At 39.3% G+C, this 19,549-nt stretch overlaps 1 long non-coding RNA gene across 1 annotated transcript; it reads left to right on the forward strand.

Moving 5' to 3' along the window:
* Nucleotides 1–515: 515 nt before the first annotated feature.
* Nucleotides 516–12,066, forward strand: LOC103681332. Its single transcript, XR_573258.2, has 6 exons — nt 516–703; nt 6,593–6,795; nt 8,273–8,513; nt 8,656–8,771; nt 10,352–10,468; nt 11,691–12,066. It is a non-coding gene; the product is annotated as an uncharacterized LOC103681332 (long non-coding RNA).
* Nucleotides 12,067–19,549: the final 7,483 nt, after the last annotated feature.

The following is a 19,549-nucleotide window of genomic DNA, read 5'->3' on the forward strand; positions in this document are numbered from 1 at the left end:
TTCAGTCTTTAGGATGTGAAGATTGGCTGCCGAGCTCTCACTTTTTGGGGAGAACATTAAAGGGAGGGTGCTGGGGGGCACTATTCAATATGCTTTCTTATATTTAATCCCCGATTTTCAGTCCATTGTCCCTGCTTCACCCTGTGCCTGGTGTCCCTGAGTTGAGTCTCTTTGTTTCTATTTCTCCAGTAAGTACCCCCCACCACTCCTGCTGAGCGGGAGTGTCATCATCTGGCTACTTTGGCGTAGAGGAGATGTCCTGTTGACTTTACCGTCCGCACATATCTAGAAACTAATGATATTCCAACATTTCCATTGCTATCACTCCAATCCTAGCCACCTGTGGTGGTTCATGTTATGTGTTAACTTGGCTGGGTTATGGTGCCCAGTTGTTTGAGCAGACAAAAGTGTAGAGGTTTTATTGTTTACGTGTGGTTAACGTTTAGATCAGTTATCTCTGAGGAAAGCAAATTACCCTCTATAATATGCATGGGCTTCACTCAGTCAGGTGAAGACCTTCAGAGCGAAGGATGGAAGTTTCCCAGAAAGCAGCAATTCTGCCTCAAGATTGTAATGGAGAAACCCTGCCTGAGTATCCCTGCCCTGCAAAGTTGGGACTCAAGACTGTACCATCAGCTCTCATCTGAATTTCCAGGCTGCCAACCTGACCTATGGATTTTGGACTCTCAGACACTACACTCATGTAAGTCAATTCCTTAAATAAATCTTCCCCTGCCCTCCATTTCTACTCCTGGCCTCTCTCCCTCTTCCCCTGTTTATATATGTACATGGTATACATATATGTGTATTGTATGAATATGGTAGATATACATATGTTTGTGTGTATGTATGTATTCGTTCTGCATCTCCGGAAAACCCCAATACACCACCATCATTTCTCACATGGATTTCATCAACCACCTCAAACCTGATCTCCTTTTCCCCCAATTCCATCCCTTACAACCTATTTACTAGATAGCAACTAGAGACTTTTTCAAACTCGAGTTTTTACCTATCATACACAGGATAAAATCTAAACTCCTGACCGCAGACAAGGACTTCATGCCCTAGCCCCTGGCAGCGGTCCCAGCCTCACCTCTCATCATCCCAGCTGCTGCTCAGTCCACTCCAGCTATCCTGCCTCCCATCCATAGCTCTGCCACGGGAAATTTTCACAGGTTTCTATTGCTTGAAATGTTCTTTATCCAGTTCTTTACCTGCTCATAAATCTCTGCTCCAAAATTATCTCCTCCAGGTGGCTGTGCCTCGTGGACCCATTCGCTACTCACCCTCCTTTTCCTCCTACCATTAATCATCACTCTTATCCCTTTATTCTACTTCCTTTTTCTTCATGGCACTTCATACAACCTGAAATTACATCACTTAATTATTTAATTATTTATGTACTTTTTTTTTTCTGTCTCTCTAACTAAAATGGGATCTTCACAAGGGCAGGAAAGATGTCTGTCTTATTCCCTGTTTATCCTCAACACCTAGAGAGTACTTACTATGTGGTGATGACTCAATCAATATTCATCTAGATGAGTGAATGAATAGTCTTTGTCTGACATTTTGTAGCACGCTGCTTTGATAATATAATCATAGAATTACTTTATCATCATTAGGCTGAATATAACAAATTAAAGACAGCCTCCATTTGAAGCATGTGTGCCTTATACAGAATTTGAATAATTTAACATAAAATTACATAAGAAAATTACAAAAGGAAACCCATCGATTATTCAGTTATATCTCACATTCTAGCAGTCTGTGGGCTTCATGGGTTTGACAAGTTGTTTGACATCACACAGTCATAAGCACTTCATAAACCCGCCAAAGCATTTTCCCTCATTACATTTTCATCTCTCAGAAAGGGGTAGATTTCCATATTTAAGTAACACTGAAGCCAGTTCTCCGTAAATCAAGCCTTAAATCTAGCCTCTTGTTTAATTAAACAATTTGGCCAGTCCTATCTAAATTGGCTGTTTAGTATCCAAATTGTCAGTCAAGTTGTTCCTAAGGCAGAATGTTCAGTAGTGAGACAATGGGACTAATAATCAAAAATGGACTCTAGTCTACACATGACCTGAGTAAGCCTCGCACAACTAGGCCCCACGGAGTGGAGAATGATAATCCTAACCGTGTGAGCCATTGAGATGTGTGGGTGAACACGCATTAGTTTGTGTGTATGTGTGCCAGCATGTGTGTGTACAAGAGGGAGAAAGAGAAAATCAAATAAGATAAAACACATGGAAGTACTTTGACACCTGGCACTTAAAATATCAGAGTAAATTATTATTACTGAATAACAGCAGCTAACATTGTTGAGCACTTATGTTCTAGGCAGTTCTCTAGGTGTTTACATTCAGTATCCCAAACAATCCCATAGAAGCCACCAATGTTAGGTAAGGTTATCTTCCTCATTATATGTGTGAGCAAACTGAGGCATACAGGGGGTAACTAGCCCAAAGAAACCCATCTAAAAAGTGGATGTCAGACTTCAGACTGAGGCATTCTGCTTCCAGAGTCTCGGATTCTAGCTACATATTATGTTTTGCTGCACAGATACAGTTTTAGAAAACACTGGAGAAATTTTCCTTTTCAGTTTTCTAGCAAATGGGATAAGAATGTGAGATGCGGCAAGGTGGCTGACTCATGGTAGGGGCCCTTAAATATCAATGCCTTTCCTCCTTTCCAGTTTAGGGTCCTGCCTCCTCGTTTGAGCTTGTTTCTCCATAAACATGCGGTTCTTTCCCACAGGCATTTTTGGTCCCAGGAGGTCATTCTACTGAGTTGAGGTTCGTAATAAGATGGAATTGACATATGTTTCATCTGGAATAGTGGGTAATACTGAGAATAAATATCAGTGTTTTGTAATCATTTCTAATAACCAGGAACTGTGCTAAGCAATCGCTACACATCAATGCATTACAAATAGACTCAACATTACTTTGTTAAACATTTTTTCTTAAGTTTTTCAGAATTATTTTGATAAATGTTCTAATGCTTTTGTCCAACTCACGGGTGGATTGTCATGGGACCAGGACTTGGCGAGGCAAATAGAAATCTCCATCATTCTGCTCATCCCCCTCTCCTCACCAATAGCCTATATGATAAGCAAAAATGAGGCTTATCCTCAATTCTCATGAAAAATACAAGTTTTCACTTCTTCCTTGTGCATCAAACTAAGCATTTATTTATGTCTCCCTAACCTACACCTGAGGAAATAATTGACCTGGTGCTTGTTCCTATTTAGCCCCAAATCCCTTTGATCCCCATAGACATATTTATTCCCATGAACAAGAAAAAAGAATGTGATCTTTCCTGGGGAGGGGATGGGGAGACGGGGCTTGGGGAGCAGGGTTTGATCTTATTGAATAGAAGTAACCTTCTTCAAATTAGTGCTTTCCTCAAAAACATCCAATGATTTTACATTTCCCATTTCCTCCTTTTGTCCATGAAATTGATTGTTTCCACATTAGAAGATTGTCTTGAGGGGAAGTTTTTTTTTTTTTTTAAGAGTTTATTTTAGGGTGAGGAGGAGCAGAGGGAGAGGGACAAGCAATGGTGCTTGGAGCATGGAGCCTGATGCGGGCGAGCCCACGACCCTGAGATCATGACCTGAGCTGGGATCAAGAGTGGATGCTTAATCGACTGCACCACCCAGGTGCTCTAAGGGAAGTATTTTTTAAAACATATCATGATCCCATACCACTGTCCAGAGCAAGACACCATCATAAGTCATTAACATGCCACATGACTACTGAATAAATAAAAGCTACAAAACCCTGGTTATATACATTCTCTGGCAATAATGTTTGCAAACCTACATACACTAAAACAAATGTAAGCAGTAAATGTGGCATGAGGGTGATCAAAGGATGCACAGAGACTACCACTTATGGTCAGTCTGCCCCCCAGGAGCCAGCACCAGCCAGCCCCTGGAATCAGGCCATTTTTTATGCTCAAAAAAGAAAAAAGAAAAAAAAAAAGCTGAGGGAGAACAAGGTATTCCCTTGCAGAAAGCCCATGACAATCTACTGTATGTAGAGTGATTTTGTGCCTAAATACATCTGGAAGGGATTTAGGGTTCTGATTGTAGAATTAGATATTAAGCTCTTTGAGCCAAGAATCTGGTTCCTACCTAAGTTACCATTGCCTCCATGCCCCTCAGTGAAGCAGGGAATCTTTACCTGGGGTGCTCTGTTGGCGGTCACTGTGACAACTTGCCACAAAATCATAAGTAGCATTTTCTTTAAATCATAGATTCAAAAGGACATCCAAAACTAGCAGTTTGTTCACCACTAATGAGAAGTCTAGAGAGAATAGATGAGTGTTGAACCAAACCCCTGCCTACAGAAGTCCCTTAGCAGTACACAGATGCGCGTGAGCCCTTGGAAACACTGAAGCCTCCCGTGTGTCACAAACACAGAATTGACCTTCATCTTTGATAGAGTGACCAGATATAAGTCCTATAAAATAGCATCTTGACCTGAAATGACACCGGGGGCAGGTGGGTGTCCCTATCATATATCCAGTTACAGAAAAATAGGAAATGCAAGGTTCTCGTTGTTTTTCCCCAAACTAAATGACTTTCTCCTTTCATGAAAATAATACACTGCATTTCTCTTTTGAATTGTCTATTCTTTTAATTAGAGAACTGGGGAAGTTTCTCTCTTGCTAAATCTTCCCAACCCTGTGAAACTGTAATGACTAGTGTCGAGCTGTCAGCTCGGAAAAGGTATTTGCAGTGGCCCCTGTCACGTGGGTGGTTCTTTCTGTGCCAGCCAAAGCCAGATCCTTTTTTATTTTTGCTCTTAAGTGAGCAAATTAGGAGGAGGTAAAATGAATAAATCTTCATTACATTCTGGAAAACAGAATTGTAAACTGCTTACTTAAGCTCTACCAGGCAAGTTAAATGAACAGGAAGTCCTTATTACACCAGAAGGCTGGATGAGTTTTTCAACATTGGGAAGAGTCGCTGAGAGTGTAAATACTCTAATTTCACACCTGGCCCAAATATGTCAGGAGTGATCTACCTTTTGCGTTTGAAACATCACTCCGTCTTATTGTAGAGTGGAGTAGGCTGCATTTGAAGTCAAGTTCTTAAATAAAACTTTTTGGACTGCTTAAAATTCTGCTTTCTCACAATACATATAAGCTTGCTCTCTTTTCTATAAACTTTTCTCTTCACCCACGCTTCTCTACTCAGGATATATTCAGTAAAATAGGCTCATTTTCCTAAGAGCATTTTTATTCCAGGTTTTAAAGTCACAAATATGAGGTCTGACATTTTTTTTTTTTTTTTTTTTTTTTTTTTTTTTTTTTTTTTTTGCTACACCTGGTGGTCCAAAAGCAATTACAGGCTACAGAAAACAACGTTCTAAGGCAGCCATGGGCATGTGGCATCATCTTGCCCCCAATGAGTTCAGCACGTCTTCAGTCATTTATAGCTCTTGAGTATTAGAATAAAAGTATGCATGTATGCAGATTGTCATTAAACAAGTTTTTTTTTACAAGCTCTCCCCAGACCAGTGCAGGTATATTCAGCAAAATTTGGGTTACCAAGCCTTCCTCAGTAAACCTGCATCTTTACAGTCGGTGTGTGCCAATGAGATTCACCCATGTTCTCCCTGTGTGTATCCAAATGCACTCAGTTAAGAAGAAAATTCTGTTGGGGCGCCTGGGTGGCACAGCGGTTAAGCGTCTGGCTTCAGCTCAGGGCGTGATCCCGGTGTTCCGGGATCGAGCCCCACATCAGGCTCTTCCACTATGAGCCTGCTTCTTCCTCTCCCACTCCCCCTGCTTGTGTTCCCTCTCTTGCTGGCTGTCTCTATCTCTGTCTAATAAATAAATAAAATCTTAAAAAAAAAAAAGAAGAAAATTCTGTTGAATTCAAATTCATATAGTATATTTTATTCCATGGGATCTTTTTCACATATGAGTTTATATAAATTAAAAAGAAATGTATGAAATTAATTATGTGGTTCTTCAAAATAAAAATTCACCTGTGTTTTGTATGAATTTTTATTTTTTATTTTAAGGTTTTCCCTCACTGGCATCATCATAGGCCATTTTAACGCATGTATTATACTTGAGACAACATATATTTGGAGGATAATGCTAGTTCAAGTTTTAGCAACACATTAAATTTTAGAAATTATGGAGAAAACTTAGTGATAACCCCCACTATCAAAAGACATACTTAGTAATTGTTATTAGCTTTTGTATGGATTACTAGAGACAGAATCTGCCTCTTCAAATTGTTAAATGCTGCCACAGTAGGATGGGAGAAAGAACACATTTAATGCCATTCATTACTATTACTGTTTCTTAAGATCCAGACATATTTAATGCCCCAATACTATTGACCCTGAGATATATGGAATATATTCTTTCTCAAAAAGTAACTCAACAGCCTATGATGTTTTTTGACATGTGGGAATTACTGATATTGTAATATGTAGAAAAACCTTTAAACTTAAAAATCTTTTATATTCAATCCACATATAACCAATGCAAACTTACCTTAAATGATACAGCTCAGTGATCTGGGCACATCCTTCTTTCTCTCTTTTTTCCCTGTTCTAAGCTCCAAGATGGCAGAGAGAGGAGCTGTGGATCCCGTGAGCAGAGACCAGGCTCCACCCTGCTGTTGGCAAGAGCGTTCAGGCCCCACCACTTTCTTCAGACCTCTCCTCAACTCCCATCTCATAACCCCTTCCCCTGTTGCAAGCTCCTATCCTACAAGTCCGGGTGCTAAGGCTCCAGTCCCAAGCAACACTTCTGCAGGAGGTACTGGCCAAAACCCAGTTGTTATTTTTTGGGTTTGGGTTTGGGTGTGTGTGTGTGTGTGTGTGTGTGTGTGTGTGTGTGTCTTGTTTTGTTCTGTTCTGGTCCTGTGAAGTTTCTTTTAGCCATTTTCTGTCTTATTCAACTCACAAATGCAGTATTTGTTATATCCATACATTTTACAAGAGAGAGAAATAATAAGCAATAAATAAAAGGAAATTACATAACATTTTAGAAGGTAAATGTGCTATAGAAAACAAAGAAAAAGAAGGACCAATAAGGGGGATCCAGACTTCGGGGTGGGAAGGTTACAGTTTTCAATAGGGTGGCAAGAGAAAGTCTTCGTGACAAGTGACATTTGGGCAAAGACTTCTTTTCAATTATAATTCATCAGAGTAAGGCTGATTTTAAGGTATGGTAAGTACCCACAAGGAAACAAAATTGCTCAATGAATTAGCTGCGTAAAGCAACATACTGAACAGTTAGTATTCTGTGAGCATAGACCTGATTTTTTAATCTACTGTAACAGGATGCCATGAAACCATGACCAATACGTGCATGTTATTAACTCTCAATAGACAATCCCAGCTGACCAGTCACAGCACTTCTTTTCAAGGAAGATTACTCCCTAAGAGAGAAGTTACTATGTTGGTTGTAACTTGTGAATTTGAGAATTAACTCCTTCCTTAGGTAAACACACACTTTTGAAGGACCCAAGTAGGATTTTTTTTTTTTTTGGTCCATCTGCCTATCACTGAAAACTCCTTTTTATATAAAGATACAGAATTGACACCTTCATTTTTCAAACCCACCAGACTCGATGATGGCAACTATCACCTTGGAGAAGCTCTCCTCTGAAACCCTTTGATTCTTCAAGTTTTCTTCCAGATTAAAAAAAAAAAAATCATGTATCTTTATAAATTTCTTTTTTTAAACAAGTATAGTCAGTTGCCAAGTAAAGAAAAGAAGCAGTACAGTTACTGGAAATGGACAGGTCAAGTGAACCTATTAGCAAATACATTTCTACAAACGCATTCTGTCTTGGATGAGTTATTGATTTCAGCCTTAAACAGTCTATGGGGAGCTTGCTTGTTTCATTTCTAATGCTAACACACTCATTTGTTAGAACCAGCATGTTACTTTTTAAAAATACATTCAGGGGTGACTTTTGAACACATCTCTACCAGGTCTGTAAGTGCCCAGGACGTTAACTACAGAATTCACGAACAACTATTCACGGACTTTCTCCCTCATCAAAGGAAGTCGCTGCTCATACAGCAAACCAGTCTCAGTCGTTGTCATACTGCAACCTGTGAAAACACAGGGATGAGATGAAAAGAAGCTGTCCACTCATCAAAACAGTCTCAGCTGTGCTAACTTTTTCCCCAGTCCTTTACAATTCTTTGTACTCACTGACACGCCCCGGCACGAAACCTAATAAAACGAATTTGGGTTCCATTTATTTATTACCCTGATTTAGGAAATACTGTACATCAGTACCATGATAAAGACCAGAGAGAGATTTTTCTACCTCTTGAAGTTTTCACCACCTGAAGTTTGGGAAACCATGTTCTGCTGCATTGTCCTGATGACATGTGACATCGACTTTATGACTAAGATATGTTGCTTCTGGCTATAGAATATAATTTCGCCTGCCACGAGTTTTTGGCTTGTATGAAAGGTGAAGTCCGTTTCTTGAGGACTCTGTTCCCTTACATCAGGTAATGAAGTTTTCAGCTTTTCTTAGTGCGTGTGTTTGTATGTATGTGCATATATATATACTTAAAACTGTTCTGGTTTTGGTGGGTGGGATTGGTTAGTTCTGTTAAAATCGTCTATTCATTATGTCTTTTAAAACTACAGGTATTCCTGAAATTGACATTTGCTTTCTTTGTCAAGTCTAAAGAAATTCATGGAAGTGTCCTGCTAGCATTCCAGAAACATGAATTGATGCCCTTTCAGCAAGTTGGTACAGATAAGTAGGTTTAGCATATATGTAAAAAAAAAAAAATAGGTACAGTAGACATTAAACATGCTTAATGCCTAGAATATAAGAGCCAAGAAATTACCTCAAGCCAGGCAGTATTTTTCTCTTTTTACAAATGGGTTTGCTTCTTTTGCTCTTTTTTAGAATGGAGTCCGCAATTGGCTGAAGAAAAGCTATGTAAATTCACAGTCTCAGTGGGCAGTATTGTTCCAAAATTGAAAGGAAGAGTCTCTGAGGAGGCAAACTAAATATTGTGTAAAGAATTTATCTCTAGGGCAAATATTTCCCATTTTCAGTTTCTTACAACTCAGCTCTCTCCAAGGAAGTTTCTTAATACTTTCATTTATAATCCGAATGATATCTCTGACAGCATATCTGCTTCCTCTGACCTGCTGCTTGCCCCTGCCTCCCCTTCCACAGGGTCACAGATGGCAGCATGAGCAGACGAAAAAATTTCCTGGAATGTTGGACATTTTATTGTTAACTTTCCTGCACTGTTGAGCACATAGGAAAACATGATTTCTCACTTAGGTATTTAGTGTTCTCATATCTCATTAATTTTTGAGCCTTCTTTTGGGTGCTCAGTGTTGCTGCATGGTGAGTTTTAATGCTGTGGCTTTTGCCTGTGATCATAGTCCCAGGACAACGTATATCTCAAGGGGTTCCTCCCACCAAGACCTTAAAGTTGTATAGTTGCATTGAAGTTTACCCAAGCACTGTCATGAGTGTTTTTGACTTGAATTACAGCCCCGGGAAGCAGGAAAGGAAGCTATTATTACCCCTGTTTTAGAGTGGATAGAGGGGAATAGGTGAAAAACTCCATCCTGGAGTGGAACCCGAAGTCAAAGTCAAGCTTTCATTTCAGGGCTACAATGCTTTCCTCTACCCCATTCTCTGTTCTGATGACATATACCTTGCTTGATACAAACCAAAAAGCATTAAATCATAGACTGCAATACACCTAATGTTTATAACCAAAAGTTCTCAATGTGTAAACTCAATATTTTTTTAGATGATTTTCCTGAAATTCTTACTCTGGGAAAAAGCCATGAGTATGCCGAAGGCAAGGTGTGATTGTTCATTTCCGGTACCTCTTCAAAAGCGTCTTGCCCATCGCTGTATCTAGTTACAGTTCCCGAAAGCCAAACCTGACAAAATTCACACAAGGCTATGTGATAGCGAATACCTTCATCCCTGTATATTAAAAATCTGTATTCAGATGCCTATAAATATTAAATCTGTAATCAGAAATCAGAATACTTAGTTATTCATTAAGTCTGTCTCTGGTGTACTCACTAAGTCTTCTTTGGTACCCTCCATATTTCTGTGTGGAAGTTTCTGGGGTATGTGAAGTATAAATATGCTCTTGGGGAACGTAGGGTTAAACACTTGCTGCCAGTGATATCTTTGCAGAGATACAGCATTGCCTCTAGTCTGGCCAATAGAAGCTCAAAAATTATATTCAATGGTGATTACGTTCAAAGGTTTTGTATAGTTATAAAGGTATAAGCTGGTTATTTTAAATTTCACCTGAGCTTGTATTTTAAAGTCCATTCTTTTTTCTGAATGCAGGAAGTTTCATTTGCCTTTCCTGTGAACTGATGAAACCAAGTGCAGTGAAACTCACTTCTAAGACTTCTGAACAGCCACGGTCTGATGTGTTTGGTACTGACCCCAGTGATGGATTCGGTGGGTGAAAGAAGAAATATGGGAAAACGTTTCTTCTAGCTTAGGTTGCCAGAGCTGGAAGTAAAATAGAGAATGTATAGTATTATTGGTGGTCCAGGCAAAAAAAGAAATCCATTCTTCCTCCTGCTCTGCCTCAAAAGCTCAAGAAAGCAACATTTATTTTTCAAACCAGAGGGATATGTTGACTAGGAATTCTCAGGCAAGAAACAATATATGAGAGATGAGGCCACTAGCCCATTCAGAAGAAAACAAAGGTGATAAAAATTTAATAGGAATTACATTCTCATTAATGATTGTGGAATTTTGAGAGATTTTTTTTTTTAAGATTTTATTTATTTATTTGACAGAGAGAAAGACAGCCAGCGAGAGAGGGAACACAAGCAGGGGGAGTGGGAGAGGGAGACTCAGGCTCCCAGTGGAGCAGGGAGCCTGATGCAGGGCTCGATCCCAGGCCCTGGGATCAGGCCCTGAGCTGAAGGCAGACACTTAATGACTGAGCCACCCAGGCACCCCAAGAATTTTGAGAGATTTTTAAAAATGAATATATGGATTTGTTCATTCTCTTACACCTTACAATATTAAAATATAAAGCAACAAGACAGCAAATATAAAAATAAATATCAATGGAAATTAAGAACAGCAAATAGAGAAAAACAACTGCTAGGTTTCTTGAGAGTTTTCAGGAAGTAACAACAAAAGGACTTCTAAGCTTAAGAAATATAACGCTCAAGAACAACAGTCTATCAAGCAACAATATCTGTAAAACCTCTTTAAACCTCATCAGGGTGGATAATAATAAAGAGACAGAATTTGTAATATGGCCTGAAGATCCTGAAAGGAGCCTTGTTTGGAATACGTCAGACAGGATGTCGCGGACCAGGAAGAGAGTGTGTGAGCCCCGTTACGTGGATGTGGTTGATATAAATTTGGGGTAATTTGTTCCACAACAATAGATATTAATACAATGTCATTTGGTAGTTACAGGCATTAGAACATTTGTGAAAAAGAAGGTTGTCTATGTAAAAGATGATGATCCAAATAATACCCAAATGCCTCTGGGTTCTAGTCTCTGGGAGAGAGAGCAGTCACATAAGTATTAGTTGAATGATTGGGGTTTTGTTTTTAGGAATTTAGTGCAGTTTGCATTATAAGAAATTCTATCCCATTACACAAACTTGGGCTGTAACATAGAAACACCTTGTCCTGCATGTCGCCTCTGTAGGAGTCCTGACAACACCGACTCCATCTTTGGTCCTCCGTCTGACTGGTGCCCAGGCAGTGACCTCTCTCAGGGCTGTGTGCTCCAGGGGATTCTTGCTGGGTGATGTATGCCCCGTCCAGAATGCAAGAAGGCTTGTTCTGATTGTCCCTCTGATGCACAGATGATGCCATGTTAGCTAACTACCTCATGGCCTCACCACCATGCCCCTTGCTCTGTAAAAGCTGTGGATTAAGGTCTGGTCTTTGTGGAGAATAGCTGCTTAGCACCTGGATCATCCGTCCGCTGGATTCCCCTTTCAGTAAGTTACCCTGAATAAAACTCTGTAAATTGTACAGAGCAGTCTGCACTGTTTTTCCACCCAAATTGCCTTCTCCATCTGGAGGATACTTTACCAACCCTCCTCCACCTTCTGACACCCTCCTGTCCTCTCCCCATCATCGTGCCCGATTTCCTCTGGGATGGGGCACAAAGTTGCCGATGTCCCTTTCCCTGGCCAGCGGGGCACTGAATTCTTTCTTAGGTCCAGTTCCTCCAAACTTTGTTGCTCATCAACAGATGTTTTGGACAGAACACGTAAGCATAAGGGGAAATTTTTCAGAAGAGCAACCAAAATATCCCAACGGTAGTGCTATCTGGCTGACGTTCAGAGGACTTAAGTTTTCTTTATTTTGTTCATCTGTAAACCTCCACATCCTGCGTCACATTACCCGACCATAGCAGTAGCTGGGATATCTGTGGAATTGAGTGAAGGATGCCGGAAAGATGGATGGTCACATCTTTTGCCTTTTATCGCTCCACTGATTTTAAATCAAATTGAGTAGTGACCCAGACTGTGAGGTGTATGTCTGAGTTTGGGGGGAAGCAGGATGAATGGGCCAAGAATATAATGACGGGGAGAGGAGAATGAGGTGCCCAGGTGAAATGATGGGCAAGTAGGGCTGATCAGTATGCCAATGAACTAATTTCAGCTTCTCACACACACACTCACTCCACCCTTCACACCCACTCTTGCCTGTTTTACTCCCTCAGAACCCCCTGTGAGGCTAGGACTCCAAATTTAAAAACCTGCTCAGTAATCGAAGCCAACGTATCACCTGAGTGATTATCAGATGCTAGTTCGTACATCACACTCTTTACCTATATTATCACATTTAATCCTCACCACAGGCTGTAGCCTGATTTGACATGACGGAACTGGGGCAGACCGCTGATAAAGAACAGCCTGAGTCCAACAGCTCCTGACATGAGGGGCAGCAAACCCACCTAGGTCTCCGGGATTAAGCTCCTGACCACTACCCCACTATACTTCTTTCACATTCTGTGAAAATATTCAGGTTACTCTGAAATTGGAGTTCCCCTACCCTCAAAGCTGTACTTTCATTGGCTGTTCTGTTTTACAAGACTTTTCCATTATTACAAGACTATTAGGTTTATAATGCTCTTCAGACATAAGCCTTAAAAACATCTCTACCAGTAAAATTATTTCATGCATTTGCACTGACAACAATGTATATTTCCATTTGCTTTCATTATCAGATGAAGCTTAGGATAAAACTAAGGAGAAGCATCTTTACAATAAAATGAAACCACATCAAAATAACCCAACTACAGAAGTGGTTGTTATTTAATTTTCAAAAAACCAAAGTCTCATTATTCTAAATGACATGATTCTGGGATAGGACACAAAGGTAAAAAAGAGACCTAAGGCCTCGTAACTTTAAATTGATGGAGCTGCCTTTTACTCATGCTTACAGCATCATTACTCACCAAAGATTCTACGACCAAGCGAAAGATCCTGAACACTGCTGACATTTTTTGCTCATTTATTATGAACTCTCTACTGATGCCAGCAACATTGGAAGGAAGTTGGTAAGATATACAGGTAGTACTGTTGGAGAAGATGTTGGAATGAGTCACGTATATTTTTAACAGCTTCTACCTCTATATCTGACTTCTTTCACCATTTCTCGTCACAGATTTGTCAAAGAAACTACAACCAGAATTGGTCAAAACTAATGAGTTTTAGTAATTCCCCTTGAATTAGGAGTAGAAAATGGTCTCAGAGATACAAATCTGGGAATACATTCCTGATTTTCAGATATAACCAACCTGTGCCATGGGATTTAATTCAGTTAAAAATTTTTTGCCCAAAATTGTTTCACCAGAGGTGAATTTCATGATATATATATATTTTAAAATTCTGACAAAGTTGAAATACAACTATGCAAAGCAATTTTCAATGCTGAGGGATTATAATAAAATCAGAGAGTTCTTTAATAAAATTTTCTAATTTCATAAGTCTCCTTATAATTTGCATTATAATTATGGAAATTAAAAATTTACCAAGTATTCTCCTTAGCTTATGTCATGGTGCCTTGTGCAAATATTACCCTAAAAAAATCCATATTCTATTCTTCTCATTTCAAAGACAAATATATTTTAATACAAAACTAGACTTTAAATAATAACAGTTTTATGCTAGAGCGCTAGCATATAAATATACTAGAAAGAATATCGATCAAAAACTCATGAATACAATTCCCATGGCAATAAAGCGTCAAGAAACTGGTACTGTTGATAAATGCTTATGAAAGGGGAGCTCTCTTTTTTTTTCTAAAGCCAATAAAAGATGTAGTTTTTTCACAAAAGAATATAGTTTTCACTGAGGACTCGAAGATTGTATTATTTTGTTTCTTATTTATCAAGCAAGGATCAAAGATTTCAGAGTAGAAACAAAACAAGTGAAAGTTTGAGAAAAATCACAGGAAAAGGAGTTGAGGCAATAGGAGTTATTCAGGTAACCAGGAACCTAGTAGTAACTTTGGGCCTAATTGTGACCAACAGGGAGAAACTAGTTAATGAAGAACTTCCATAACAACCGTGAGGAGAAGCAATCATGCTGTCTCTCTGTTTGTGAAAGCAAAGAATGGGACCTGGTCATCTGCGAAGCCTATCATTTGGGAAGGTTGATCTAAAAATTTTGAAGAGAAAAAGACCTTAAATTCTTAGCAAAAACTCTGAAATGAAAGCTCAGTAAAATTTAGAAGCTCTCAAAAAGTTAATTTTAACAGAAATTGAAAATAATCCTGAGGAGAAATGCAGCATTTAAAATAAGCTGTGAACACAAAAAAGATCTCTGATGACCTCAGAATTTTAATAAATATGGGAAAAGTTTAAAGACAAAGCAACAATAATGAAATAACTAGAAAAATGTAAAACCTATTGGTGACTATTTCTGTGTGGTGGTGGTGGTGGTGTGTGTGTGTGTATGTGCGCGTGTATTATAAAAAGTCTTGGGCTTTTTTTTTTTAAGATTTTATTTATTTATTTGAGGGAGAGAGAGAGCACCCACAGAGGGAGAGGGAGAAGCAGACTCCCTGCTGAGCAGGGAGCCCGACGTGGGGCTTGATCCTAGGACCCTGGGATCAGGACCTGAGCTGAAGGCAGACGCTAACTAACTGAGCCACCCAGGTGTCCTTTGCACTTTTCTATCGAAAAAATGTTCTACAGGGACCTACATTGGTTTTACAATGTGGAAATTAACAGTAAATATTCTAAAATAAAATGTGAGATCGTAATTAAAACCAAATACAGAAGAGTGACACAAACATATAAGAGTTACACAGGGAAGGCTAAGATCCAATATGAACTATTTTGGTGAAGGAAGGAAGGAAGGAAGGAAGGAAGGAAGGAAGGAAGGAAGGAAAGGAAGGAAGGAAGGAAGGAAGGAAGGAAGGAAGGAAGGAAGGAAGGAAGGAAGGAAGGAAAGGGGAGGGAGTGTGGGAGAAAGGAAGGAAGAAAAGCATCTACAAGAATAAAAGATGGATACTTTTTGATAGAGAAAGAAATAGAACTCCTCAATTCTTATTTTGTCTCCCCTTTTCAGTGAAGGAGACTGATATTTGCACCAGAACAGGAAGAATAAACACTGAAAATACGTAAAAGCAGACAGGGCTGAGAGAAGAGACTCTTCCAAATGAGGTCAAGTCTTCCATCCCAAGACTGAGTAATATTCATTAGCAGGCAATCTATTATACATCAGCAAGAAAACGAATTACAATTTAGTTAACAGAAATAGAATATAAGCATGTACATTTAGGGGATACTATTGAAACACATAAGAAATAGACATGATGAGTAAATTGGACTGGGCTTACAAGAATGAGAGCTGGGGGCACCTGGGTGCTCAGTTGGTTAAGTGTCTCCCTTAGGCTTGGGTCATGATCCCAGAGGCCTCTGCTCAGCAGGGAGCCTGCTACTCCCTCTCCCTCTGCCTGCTGCGCTGCCTGCTTGTGCTCTCTCTCCCTCTGTGAAATGGATAAATTAAACCTTGAGAGTTGAGAATGAGAGTTGGCTGAGTTCATCTGATTGAATCTAGCTCTGTAGACCCTCCTTAAAGTTGTCTTGGTAATGAGACTCTTAGGCAGACAGGAGGAAGGAAATGCTCAGTAATGTGGGTTCAACAATGCAGCCTCTAGTTAATTCCATTATATCAGAAAGTTGGGGAAGAAGTTTGGGAGAGGTTTGTGCAGTGGAAAGGGATGAGCTCAGGAATAAATTGTAATGGATTCTAGACAAAAGGAAGCTCACTGAGCCTAGGCCTTCAGAAACATCTCAAGTGATCTAAATCTGTTACATCTACTGAAGATATGGTGATGGTATCAGTAAATGAGGTCTTCGTGTGTCTCTATTGTCTCTCCCTGTACTTCTGACTTGCATTATTGAATGGGAAGGAGCCTCAGGTCTGGGAAGTGGTAGAGCTCATTTTCCTGACGTCTTTGGTTAACAAGCTTAAATTACTTGCCAATGCGCCAGCTTGTTACCTTCATTTCTCTTCCTGACCTTGCTGCCACAAAGGAAGTTCAAAACCACCTAGAGGGATTTGGAGAAGTAGCCAGGGTCACAGGGAGCTTATGAGTGACATCATGGAAATACTGTCAGTAATTTTTGGGAAATCTTGGCAAATAAGAGAGGCGCTTGGAGGCTGCTCATTAGCAAATTTTAGTACAATTTTACAAACTGGGGAGAAAAAAGTAGATTTCACAAACCTAAGACCTCACCAATGGCAACTGTTCAAAGTCTAGAAGGGAATTTGAAAAGTGAGGTGGATTGGAAGAATCTGGAAGAGAAAGCACAGTAATGAAAGATCAATTTGTGTCATACTCAACCCATTTCTTTGTTTAACTGTGTCCGGTGAATAAAGGAACAGTGATAAGTGGGTATCTTCAGCAAGGTTTTGATAAGATTTCTCATTATTGTTTTAGAAACAAGGCAGATTAGTACACCTTTCTCCAGGACCATATAGAAATACATTCAATAACTACAGTCAATGGATTTTGATCTTTGGAGCGATATCACATTGTATAGAGATTTCTAGATGAGACAGCCAGCTCTCCATTTTCAGCAATCAGATAAAGCCATTAGAGTGGGTTCATCAATTCAAGAATGGCTAGGAAGGACAGTAAATACATTAGAAGATCAAGATCTGAAAATACCATTAAAATTTACACTTGTAAGTTAAATCCAATAAGATGAACTTTACACAAGAGTACAAAAAAAATGCTAGTCCAAAAAAAAAAATCATCACATTACTTAGATGAATAAGACATGATTTAGCATTAGCACATGGGAGTAAAAACCGAATAATTTTAGTTCAGAGTAAGAATTAAATGAATTATCAGGCCTATTTTTAACCAAGTATAACTTTAGGGACTTTAGAGAGCAATAATGTTTAAAACACATCTCTCTTCGTACTACGCGGAGGGACATACTTGGATGGCAACAGATGAGAAAGTGTCCAAAGGAGAACCACCAAATAATAAAGGTTAAAAAACTATGGGAAACAGAAATATACTTGAATTTGGGTTTTTTATCCCAGAGGAGACTCAGGACACCCAATTCATCTCCAAATATTCAAAGAACTATCACGTGGAACAAGAGTTACACGGTTTTTTTTTGCCAGAAATGATAGCTGAGATCATAGGTAGAAGCCACAGAGTAGATTTTATGCCATTAAAGGGAAATTATCCCAAGAGGTCAAAAAAGAAAAGTGATTGCTCACAGAGGTAAAGTTCTCTGTCACCAAAGTGTTCAATCACAGACTAATAATTTGGCAAAGATGTTGTTGAAAGGATTCAGTTCTGCAAGGGATGATGGTCAAATCTGATTCATGGTTGGAATCACCACAGGACATTAAAAAAATGACAGATTCTTGATTTTTTGCCCTCACCTATAGTTTCAGAATTTCCAGGGGTGAGGGAGTTTACAGTTTTTAAAAGCATCTGAGGTGACCCAGAAAATGATTCAGTTTTGACAAACACTACATATCCCTAAGGTCTTCTCCCAGTCTGAGATTCTGTGCCCAAGGCAATCAAATTAGTTGGCTGCCACTGGAGCCTGTGGTAAAACAAAGCAAACCAAAACAAGACAAAAACAATGGAGCCATTAATAAGAATGAAAATGGGGACATAAATGTTATCTTACATCCTAGTTTTCTTATGGAAGGTTTATATAGTACACAGTAATGTTTGGAGAAAACCTTTTCAAGTCTGGTTAGCGATAGTTTGTCATGTTTCTGTTTCTCACTCGATACACACGTACATGTGAGTATGCATTCGTATTTGTGACAATGATGTGAGTTTTGAAAACAATAAGGACTCCAGTAAAATGTTCAAAGCCTCTGATGACAGCTTAAAATAAACCAGTTTTAAAATAAAGATTTCAGGTGCATATTTGTCGGGGAACATCACTGAGAAGACATGACCTCCAGGCGACCTGTGAGCTGAATCCCACCAGCGCTCTGAGACTCCTCACCCACTCTCCTGTCCTTGGATTGTGGGGTCTGCTTGTCTTTCCCACTTCCAGAGGCTGATCCAAGGACACAGCCTTGAGAAGGTATGTGGGATTGAGAACACCCACACAGGATACATGACTAAACCCAGTTAGGACATCTTTGTAACGATTAAGATTTGGTGGGTGGGTGCGAATCCACTCATCTTGCTGTTACCCAAGATAAGCCTCCTATGTAAGTTCCTATTGCTTATTGAAACTGCCACCTACCAACGTGGGGTAGCTGGCCTCTTTCTTCAGTCTCTCCCTGCCCCCTGCATAAGGGGGTTCGTTTCAGATTGCACCAAGAAGTCCCTGAGAGGGTTGCAAACCAACCATAGTCAAAAATGCGAACTTCGGTTTTTGAGTTTCAGTGGTTGCTATTCCTTACATTATGTGAACATTTTGACCATAGAACAGTTTTTGTATTACCAAATCACTGACATTTAAAGAAAGAGGAGGGTAAAGAAATTAGCAATCTTTATTAAGTACCTACTTAATAGGTGGCAGGAACTTTATAAACAATCCCATTTCATGTTTAAAACAAATCTCTATAACAGGAAATATCCTTACAAACGAAGAATCTGAGGCCCTGTTAGACTCCAGGATTTGGTTTCATTCAAACATTGTATTATAGACTCCAGTGAATTATATTTTATGTATCACAAGGGGATTCCACGTGTTGGTGGCATGTTCTCATCCATTATAGATACTTGGTTAATTCCAATCATACAGAATTGTGCTGTTAACTTTCATTATATAAAATGTGAACTTGGGCAGCTATTAAATTCCTGTGTGTGAGTTTTCTTATCCTAAAATATGGATGATAATATAAATATATTCCTTTATATAGACTTAATTGTTGCAAACTTATGAAGTATGTAGATTTATCATCATCTTTATTTTAGGGTAAGGGAACTCACACACAAGAGTCAATAGCTGCCCGAATGGACCCCGCTCATGTAGCACGGCCAGATTTTGGTTCTGAATATCTGATTCAAGAACGTGCACTGAGCACCATCTGATATGCT

This window comes from Ursus maritimus, unplaced genomic scaffold (assembly GCF_017311325.1).
Source record: "Ursus maritimus isolate PB19 unplaced genomic scaffold, ASM1731132v1 scaffold_28, whole genome shotgun sequence".
NCBI lineage: Eukaryota > Metazoa > Chordata > Mammalia > Carnivora > Ursidae > Ursus > Ursus maritimus.